General features: G+C 42.1%; 1 pseudogene; it reads right to left on the bottom strand.

Annotated features, from left to right (window-relative positions):
• Window positions 1-1,389: 1,389 nt before the first annotated feature.
• On the bottom strand, window positions 1,390-5,438 carry LOC133750464 (male-specific lethal 3 homolog; annotated as a pseudogene).
• Window positions 5,439-11,155: the final 5,717 nt, after the last annotated feature.

The following is an 11,155-nucleotide window of genomic DNA, read 5'->3' as shown; positions in this document are numbered from 1 at the left end:
ATATTTTGGCATTTTAATGATTTGAAATTATAAATATTAGAAAATTTTTAAAATGTATTTATTTACCCAAAAATGCAGAGTTACAGAGAGGCAGAGAGCAAGAGAGAGAGAGGTTCTCTCCCCAAATGGCAATAATGGTCAAAGCTGAATCATGTCAAAGCCAGGAGCTTCTTCTGAGTCTCCCACATGGGTACAGGGGCCCAAACACTTGGGCTATGTTCCACTGCTTTCCCAGGCACATTAGCAGGGAGCTAGATCAGAAGTGGAACAGCTGGGACTCAAACCAACTCCTTTATTTGATGTTGGTGTTGCAAGCTGTGGCTTTACTCACTATGCAACAGCACCATCCCCAAATTAGGAATCTGATCTCTTGATGTTTCAGCATTCAAGATTATGGCACTCAACATTGTCCTTGGGCTCATACCATTTTGGGTATCCAGTAACAATTTATTGTTGCTAGGGTTATTTTTAACACTTTGGGCTTCTAGTCTTTATACTAAGATTGATTTTTACTTATATTTTCATATGCTTTCATGTTATTAGAATCCTTTCCTTTTTTGTCAAATAATGTAATGCTTTATTTAATTACCAATAATAACGTTTTATAGAAAGGGAACTATAATATTACACAGCAAAGTACGGCTGCAAAACCTCAAACTAGATGGGAATGCTTAATTTAGGTCACCATGCCAGTGCCTGGCTTAACAGGCTAATCCTCTGCCTCGCGGCGCCGGCACACCGGGTTCTAGTCCCAGTTGGGGTGCCGGATTCTATCCCCATTGCCCCTCTTCTAGGCCACCTCTCTGCTATGGCCCGGGAAGGCAGTGGAGGATGGCCCAAGTGCTTGGGCCCTGCACCCGCATGGGAGACCAGGAGAAGCACCTGGCTCCTGGCTTCGGATCAGCCCAATGTGCCGGCCGCAGCGGCCATTGGAAGGTGAACCAATGGCAAAAAGGAAGACCTTTCTCTCTGTCTCTCTCTCTCTCACTATCCACTCTGTGTCAAAAAAAAAAATTTTTAGGTCACCAAAAGTAATGTCTCCCAGAGATGCAATCAAGACAAAGCAAAGGTATAACTGCACATTTGCCATCAATTGCAATTCCCTCTGAAATACTTTGAGATTACATTTTGACCCCGGGTACAAACTAATATTTGTTAGAATTATTCAGCCTCATCACAAGAATGAAAATAGTTGTCAAAAATGTTTTTAATGCTAAAAAGTAACTAAAAAGTTGTTCTTTGCTAACAACTAATTGCAATGCCTACCAAAACAGCCTAATGCAAGTATACTTTCATGAACGTTTTGCAGTTAACACGGCTGCTCATTTCTTGCCCTCACAGATGGTCTTTGCAGTGTCTAAGCATGTTCAGGCACACAAGAAGTAAATCTTAACAGAAACAACTAGGGTAACTCAAATAACAAGGCCTGCCTCTGCCAGAGCTCCCTGAGTAGTCATGGCATTTGCACTCTAAGCGAAGAAGCTTATTGTTACCAGCAACACAATAATAAATTGCCCTGGGGTTCTTAGTGCTGTAGTGTGCCTCACAGGCAGCAATGTAAGCTGACTGTGGGAAGAAGTCATCATGGTATTCTGCCACAAATCTCAGAAAGAGATCAAAGTGCTTCAGTAAAGCCTTCAGATTCTTATCAGAAAAGGACATCTTTCCAAGGATTTCTGGGAGTTTTGCAAACAAGCGCAGCAAATGTTGTGTCCATAAATGTAAGAGGGTGGAAGTGGCTTGTCACCTGGTGGGTAGTTGTCAGGAACAAGCTTCCAGGAAAGAGCCTCGTTTATTTCATTAGTTCTTCTCCCTTCAAAGCCAGCAAGCACACCACTCCCTTCCTTGCTAGGAGTCAGAGGAATAGGTGAGGGTGATCTGCTGTGCACAGGTGTCTTCTTTTCCAGGTGCAGGAACAGCTTGGGCATGCTGGCGGACGTGTCCAGATGTCGGCTCTTGGGTCAGGCACTGCTCTCAGACAGCCTGTCACAGTAGGTGCTGTGATGCATGGATCATCTCAGAGACTGTAAGGCTTCCGGCTTGACTTTGTGCCTTTTAGGGGTGGCCGGTTCACCCACAACTGGCTCTCTGTGGACTGTGGTGTGAATGGATTCAACAGAGGTGGGCTAGGAGACAGCTCCTCCTGGCTCCTATTTGTGGCACTTTCCTTCATTGGAAGAAAAAATTTAGACGAAGTCACCTTTTTATACTGAACTTGTCCATATGGACAAAGCAAAACCAACGGGAGAATATAATCAAAGGTTATCCTTAAGCCATCCACCATCTCCTTACACAGGTCAACATTCTTTTCTGCTGGGATATAGTGCACATTCATGCTGGCGTGCACCATAGCGTGATGGTGACGAGGCTTCTCGTTGGCAGAAAAGGCTGCATTGGTAGCAAAATGCTTCACATAGGATTCCAAAATAGTTATGATGTTGGTCTGGCATGGAAGTTTCACCAACCCTTTCCTCCTGTTAATACAGTAACAGTCATCCTCCAGCTGCTTCTTCAGAACGTCAGGGATTTCTAGAGTTATTGTTCTTTCTTCCATTTCTCTCTGTTTGCAGCTCCAGTTCTTTCTCAGCCTTCTCTTCAATACCATTTTCCACTTTCTTCACTTATTTATTCACCCTTTTCTTCCCCACTGTCACCAGAAGAACCGCTTATTGAGTTTTCATCATTTTCATCTTTTTCTTCAACAGGGAGACTTTTTTTTTTATTAAACTTTTATTTAATGAATATAAATTTCCAAAGTATAGCTTATGGGTTACAATGGCTTCCCCCCTCCCATAACTTCCCTCCCACCCGCAACCCTCCCCTTTCCCACTCAACAGGGAGACTTTTTAAGACAGAGTCAATACCAGGCAATGTGTAGCGCTTCTTCTTTCTTCCTGTGCTTCTCAGGCGAGCTACAGATTTTCTTGCCAATTTCCGCTGTAATCTGCGATTTTCATCAGTATCATGTAGTGCATGATCTTCCACTGCCCATCTATCCCAGCTCCTACTCCAACCATTAAAATGGATCAGATATTCTGGGATCTTTCTGCCTTTTTTGTCTTTTCCAACAATAACATCGACAATCTGGGTCCGATGGGCAGGGTGTCCCTCTGGAGCCCAGGAGATGCTGGGCCTCCTGGGATAGAGATTTAACGTGAAAGCTGAGCTGTAGGTGGCAGGCCATCATCAAGGACGGCCTATGCCGCTGTCGCCTATACAAACTGTCAACTGGGCTTGCGAATGCAACTGGCAGTCGGGGACTGAAGCGCTACTAGCATCCTTTCATTTTAGCTAAAATCACTCATTTTGTCTTTTCTTGTAAGGAAGATCTAATGGTGATGAACTCTCTCAGCTTTTGTTGAGCTAGGTAGTAGTTACCGCTTCTTCACTTACGAAGAACAACATTGACTGGTATTAGATTATTTCTTTCAGCACTTTGGGAATATCATCCTACTCTTAGCCTGCAAGATTTCTCTAGAAAAATCCACCATTAATCTAACACAATTTACCTTGTGTGTGTGTGTGCATATATATATATATATATATGTATATATATATACTCACTGCTTTCACAATTCTCTTTGTCTTTCATTTTTGGGCATTTAACTATCATGTGTTTGGTCAAGTTCTCTTTGGTGGAAATTCTTTGAGGACTTTCATACTTCACATCCCTGGGCAATCATACCTATCCCAAGATTTTATATTTTTCAGCCATTATGTCTTTCATTAAACTTTCATTTGTGTATCTTCTGTTCTTTCACGAATCCCAAACCATCTTGGTTGTTGTAGGTTTATTGTAAGTCTTGAGACGCAGTATTGTGATTTCACCCAGTTCATTGTTAACATTGTGGACATGATAGTCAATTGTATGAGGTTTTCCTGATTACTGTCAGGTTTGTTTTTTTCTCAAAAACCTCTTGCTGGAATTTTTATTTAGAGTATCTTAAACCTATAGAACCATTTTACAAGATGTGGTATCTTAATAATATTCAACCTTCCAATCCTAAGCACAGTGAATTTACTTAGATCTTTAGTTTCCTTCATCAGCCTGGCCCATTGGGTCTCCCTGAGGGCAGATCACTGTACAGAGCTGCCTGTAATAGGCCTGCCACCTATCTTTACATTGCTTCTGATGTCCAGTTTTCTTTCCCTCCTGGATCTTATTAAAGTAGACCAGAGAATGCAAGTCAAGGGGGTGCTCAGTCCCACTTCTAATTTTTGTTGTCTAGACTAGAAGTCCAGAGTTATAGGCATGTTTCTTATGAATATTTAGCTGGGCTGAGTTACTCTGCTTTCTGAACATGGTTGACCTTTAACAGAACTGACTTATGTCCTTACCCAAATAGCTATGCAAGGATACTGCCAGACTGTCACTACAAAATCTTACCAGTTACCAGCCATGCTTAAAAAAGCTTGCACCACCAGAGGCAAAACAGATATGTTACTGTGTGTGGTGTTGCTTGGCAGCGGCTTTAATTTTCTACACTAGTCTTTAATCCAAGTAATTAAGTAATCTCACAAGCAATAATCATATATGGCAATAGGGTCAAAAAAGCAGGGCAGTTCTTTCATACACAAACATTTTAAGAGTAATATCAAATGAAAACTTAGCAAGCAGATTCACTTATTAGACAACAACTTAGGAAAACACCTACCAGAAAGTCCAATGTCCTTCACAAATTTTAAGAATACATGTACTCAGAAACATCTCTTAAATACCTAACATGGTGTAGCTTGTTTAACCAGCAAATTTAAGCACAAGTATATAAAATATTTTCAGGTTTCTTTTTCTTTTAACAAGTTTACAGAGATTTAGGTTACACGAATTTTTGATCACCTTTAGCCTTTTACGGGAAACATTCTGTTACAGATTACAATATAATCAAGCTCTACAGCAATATGTAACACTTGAAATAACTTTCTTGTATACGGAACATTTAGACCAGCAGAGACATACATACATAAATGATACAGAGGAGTGTCGGGGCTAGTGGCCCTGGCCATGAGATGCAGCAGGCTGAGGCTGTCCCTTATCTAATCCTGTTTCCTGTGTCTATTGTTCTGAAGCCACAAGACTCTTCGTCCCACATTCCTGCAGGCAGGATGTGACTTCTGATGAAGGTTTATGATGTTCTTTGCTCTATCAGCAGAGCTTGTACCCTGATCTTTGCTACCTTGTAAACTTGTTTTGTTCCTGTGCTATGCATGATTGCACACAATGAATGTTATCTGTATGGGGCCTGGGGTATATATCCTTGTCTTTCTGTGTGCTCGGGGCTGGAGGCTGAAGAGTTTCCCCAGGGAGATGGCCTCCAGTCCCTAATCGCTGCGCCCCCTACCTTGGCCTGGAACGCAATGAGGCAATAAACGTGGTGGTGAATTGACTGAGTGCTGCGTCTCTGTGTGGGTTGTCGGTGGCCTCCGACAGCTGGTGCCATGACTCGGATTCATCTCAACCACAGGTAAGCCTCTGAAAGAGGGAAGTCTGCGGCAGTAGTAGGCCGAGGGGATTTAAAGGGAGGCAGATAAGCATGTGTAGGGCATGGAAGACTAGGGTTTGCCCAGGGAGCCTCTCCAATTCCATGGGGAATATACAGTCACATCAGAATATGAAAAGGATAATGAAGGCCTTGTTAAAAAGCGCCGGGATGCCGGTTGTGCGAGAAAGAAAGGAGCAATTAGCACGTATGTAAAATGAGAAATTGTAGTGAGAAAGTGTCCGGACTATCCATTCTTTTTTGTATTATGTGCTAACTCTACCCTATTATTGATAGGAATGCTTCAACAGATTATGCTTAGTTTACGTTACAAAAAAAGTGTAATAATTACAAATAATAATAGGCTAATTCCCTCAGATATGTTTTAATTTATCCTTAAAACACATTGAGTATTATTATGTTTAACTGCTGGATGTATGCTTGTATGAGAAATTTGTATTGTATTCTTACGATGTGTTAATTATGTCTACCTCTCAATGCAACCCTAGGGCCAAATGTAAGGACAAATTTTGGGGATGGAGAGGCTTGTATCTAGCTTCAGCTCTGGTGGACAAGTAACTTTGTTGCCGAATGACCTTCTCCTGCTCCTTGAGAGCCTGGCCAGTTCCCCAGGAGAAGGATAAAGGAATGTTTCTGATAAACAGGTGGGCACGCTTCGTGTCTTGGCTCTCTGGCCAAGATCCAGGACGGGACGTACTGCTTGCCTAAAATCTTGACAATGAGCCACCCTTGTCCTTGGGGGCTTTGAGAGGGAGCCAGAACAAGCCTCTGCTACTGCTGCTTCATCCTAGGGGAACAAGCTAAATGTTAAACATGCCTGTAATGATTACTGATAATGTCTGATTCTCAGCATGGATTCTTTTCTGGTGCTTTGTAAAGATTACCTAGTGATGCCCACAGCACTATACATTCTGCTAAACGTAAGTACAATGTAAACATGAATCAATTTGCTACTGTGGCTGAGGTGTTCTGTGGCAGTCCCTTTCATGAAAAATTAACAAAATAAATTCACTTAAAAACAGGACATTCAGGACCTGCCGCTCTACATGGTACGTCATTACAAAAATCATCAAGGAGGACTGCCTAATACATGAGGGTACTATAAATGTGAGCAGCAGGGACATGTACAAAAATTGTCCAAAAGTCAAAAATCAAAATAGGGCTCCTCCTGGTATTTTCCCCCAGTGCTAAAGGGGAAGGCACTGGGCCAATAAATGTCACTCCAAAACTGATAAAGAAGGTAATTCATTATAAAACAGAGTTCAAAAAACTGAAAGCGGGGCCAGCCTCAGGCCCTCCCAACAAAAATCAGTGGACCGTCTTGCTATAGTATCATTAAAGCAATGGAGCCATGTTTATTGCAACATTCTGTTAATCTATACTCATTTACCATCTTTCCTCTAAATAATTTTAGTGTGCACTATAAGCCTTGCAGCGTATTTCTTGCAGATTAAACTAAAAGTAACTAAGTCTGTGCACAGCAGACAGCTAAAAAATAATTTGCTGTCACAAATTGGTGTAGTCGACAGGATCTGCAAGTATACAAAGCAATGCCTTTCTTTAAAAGGAAAACTAAAGTCGCATGTGTAACCTGTGATGTTCCTGGCTGGAAAGACCCTCAGTTCGCCTCTTTGGCATAGGAATGGTCTCTCTGCTCAGGATTGAGTGAAAATTGAAATGGCAAGTTACGGAGTGCACAGCCTCCACAAGTTATTAAGGTTTTGCAATCGGTAAAATGAAGGGATCCTATCACCAATCAATGGAATGCACCTAATCCAGTACTGGTATGGGACATGGACTCCTAAGGGATGGGTGTTTTATGTAGCAAATATGCCTTCACATCGTTAGCCTCTGATAACTTCCGCAGTTGCTCCCTGGACTGTGTGGCCCCAATGCTGACATCTGTATTTACAGTGGCAGACAGCGCGTCGGCGGCATGCTTCACCTAAAGACTGTAATGGCAACACCATCCTAATAGGACAGGACACTGCCCTGGCCATGGCTGTATCAGTAGTAAGTGTTCCCAGACTGGCCTTTGGAAATAACCGTGGACTGTAAAGGCTTGCATGTTTAGTGACCAAAACAATTCATCTTACTGCTACTGGACTGTCCAATATAGCCGAAGAATTGCATCAAGTTCACTCAGGAGTACTTTTAAACCATACAGCTAACAATTACTTAATGTTAAAAGATCATATAAGTTGTAAATCTGTAACAGGGAAATGTTGTTTTAACATTACTAACAATGTGCCATACATAGAGTCTGTCGTTAATAAACTTAAGAATAAAATGCAACATATGTTTATTACTAACCCTCTAACATTTGGAAGCATTCAATGGATTCATTGGTTATTAATACTGACTGGACCACTACTGCTTTTCCTACTTTGTATGGGATATTTTCCGTGTGTTCTGCATTTTATGCTGACTTCGCTAGTCTGTATGGACTGACATTGATCATTTAAAACTTTGTACCAAACCTCCTTTGTAATCAAAAATAATTAATATTTGAATGTATGTTTCATCTCTCACCTAATGTTGGGCTGGAATGGTACTCAGAGATGGGTAAGACGTTCAGCATCCTGTACCAACCTAAGACAGGGCTCTAGGCCAAGCTGCCAGAGCTACCGATGACAGGTAAGGACAGAAATGACTGAGGGCAACCTATGACAGAGGCCATTCTCAATTAAATAAACAAGTCATAGACCTGCCTGCCTGCCTAGCCTTGCCTGTAGACTGATGTGAAGTAAAACAACCAAACGTTCCCACCGTTCCAATGTGCGCAGAGAGGCTATCAAAAGGACAGTACATACCCTCAAGGACACTCTCTAAAACAGGGGGCTGTGGTATGCCATGGAAGCCTCGATCTCTCTCTTCCTAACTGCCTCATTGACCGCTTGCTCCTACGCTGTTCTTAGGGTGGACCGGTAGTCAACAATGGGTAAGCACTTGCAGGCTTCTCTAGCAATGTAAGACAGAGGACAGGACATGCTTCCTGTATCCTTGATGACGCGTAAGCAGAGTAAGCGCTGCAGGGCACCTAAGACAGGCAAGAGTCCACGCCGTTCAGCGTTTAACACGAGGGACTTGTGGGGGATGGATCCTCCCCCGTGGCCCTCTGGACAGTGTAGACACCGGTTACCATAAACACCAGGCCATTATTGTACAAACAAGAAGGGGGAGATGTTGGGGCTAGTGGCCCTGGCCATGAGATGCAGCAGGCTGAGGCTGTCCCTTATCTAATCCTGTTTCCTGTGTCTATTGTTCTGAAGCCACAAGACTCTTCGTCCCACATTCCTGCAGGCAGGATGTGACTTCTGATGAAGGTTTATGATGTTCTTTGCTCTATCAGCAGAGCTTGTACCCTGATCTTTGCTACCTTGTAAACTTGTTTTGTTCCTGTGCTATGCATGATTGCACACAATGAATGTTATCTGTATGGGGCCTGGGGTATATATCCTTGTCTTTCTGTGTGCTCGGGGCTGGAGGTTGAAGAGTTTCCCCAGGGAGACGGCCTCCAGTCCCTCGTCGCCGCGCCCCTTACCTTGGCCTGGAACGTGATGAGGCAATAAACGTGGTGGTGAATTGACTGAGTGCTGCATCTCCATGTGGTTTGTCGGGTGGCCTCTGACAGAGGAGTTGATTAGATAGATGCATTTAGTTTCATAGCAAACTACAGTGTCATATACATCAGAACAATAAAGCAGTTTCAGTGATAGTTGTTAGAATCTTTAACCTTTTTTATAAATCACCAATTGATTTGAATTACTTTCTGATCTTAGGAACCTCAGTTAACTATACTTTTTTCCAGTTGGTACCTGTAATACATTATTGGCTTTATCAGTTTACAGAGTCATCCCAAAGTACTGAATACAATAGATGTAGCTGGAAAAAGTCCATTGCAACTTATAGGAGGACAGTTAAACACAGAACCAACAATGCTTTAGTTTTAGGAGCAATAAATCTGATATACAAAACTGTGGATGACAAAAGACCTTAAGTTGTCATATTTAAAATTACAAGCTTGTTAACCAAGAAGAGACACTTGTTTACTTTACATAGCATTTTTGAAAGCACCTGAAGGATTTTACAAGGCACACTTAACTCTTTTAGGCCTCTGGGGCCCTTTCACCAAGATGACTATTATGTTTAGTAACACTAGATTACCAGACTTCATAATTTTCAGACATTTGTATCAATACTATCCAAATTTTTTTTCTTATAACTTTTTGTGACTTTTACACACCCTCTTTAACTTACTTGAAACATTTTATTTTTATACTTGTGATGTTTTTCATCTGTCAATTTTCTTGCTTTACATTTTGAAATAACCTATTAAAATATTTAAATCAAGACAACATTTTTAAACAAGGTAACACATCAAATTTCAGCATTAATTACTTTTAAGTGATGTTGAACTATTTTTATATGGACAATCTATGAAAACATGTTAGCAAATTCAAGTAGTTTTTCTATAGAACATAAGATGTTGAAAGCACCAAAGTTTACATTTAGACACTTACCTCATTTGTCTTTACCCAATTTAAATTAGAAGTTACACCTAAATGACTTAAGATGTTGATATTATATATCTCTATCTGAATTTAATTAAAATTAAAATTGTATTTATATAAAACAAGTGCTAATTACCTATTACTATTTCACTGAGTACTGACCACCCAGAAATTTGTTAAAACAAATTGCAAAATAAGTTCAGCAAGCTACAAAGCATTATCTTCTGGCTTGCATGAGATAAAAGAGAAGAGCCATCAGAAGGGTGGGATACCCGATTTGTTTCATTGGTAAGACAGGGAGAGTAGACTTTGGACCAGACCTGGTTCTAAGGTAAAGTTCAAATTCTGAGATAAGGCAAGGGGGAGGAGAGTTACCCAGTCCACGCCAGTCTCTAAGGCCAAATTCGAATTTTGTGCCAATCTTGCGTGCTGCCACTTTGAGACCAGCCAACAGAGCCTGGCGGTAGACATGGAGTCTTTCCTTTACAGAAATTAACCCAATTGTAATTGTCCTTTTTAACATTTACATTGTTCCAACATGCCAGAGGCTGTTTACCTTGGAGACCTGCAGTAGATATGGGTATGGCCTGGTGGAGATTTACACCCTCTTCCCCAGATTTTTGAGGGCCAGCAAGAGCTCACCAGATGCCGCAGCCGGCCCCCAGGGCTCCTGCTGGCTTCTGCGCGCTTCACTGAATTTTACTTTGACATTCAGAGCACTGGGCAGAAATCACATTGTGTCAACACCTGCCACCAGCCCTCACTATGCTTTGTTTTAATTAAACAGTTGGAATCCTCTGGTCCGCACCAGTTCTAAGTTGGCTGCTAGGCGTTGGCCAAGGCGAAGCACCTGGCAGAACTGCGGCCCCAGGAGCGGACCCAGGGCAGGGGGGAGACTGCGCGGCACCACAGCGCCAGGGGAAAAGGAGAGGAACAAACACGGGGCCGTACAGAATTTCCACGGACAGATTTACATGGTCATATTACAGAAGGTCTTGACTGCTCCGAGGGCGAACCTCCGAGAGTTTGAAGGAGATCAAAGACCTTACAGATGGGACGAGAACTCTGCAGCAGTCCTTCTTCATCCCCAGATACAGATTGGATCTTTCCAGGTGCCCAGATACTCCTTTTTACAACTGCTCA

Source organism: Lepus europaeus, chromosome 21, assembly GCF_033115175.1.
Source record: "Lepus europaeus isolate LE1 chromosome 21, mLepTim1.pri, whole genome shotgun sequence".
Classification (NCBI taxonomy): Eukaryota; Metazoa; Chordata; class Mammalia; order Lagomorpha; family Leporidae; genus Lepus; species Lepus europaeus.
The sequence above is the reverse complement of the archived record's forward strand: the minus strand, read 5'-3'. Positions and strand labels throughout refer to the sequence as shown.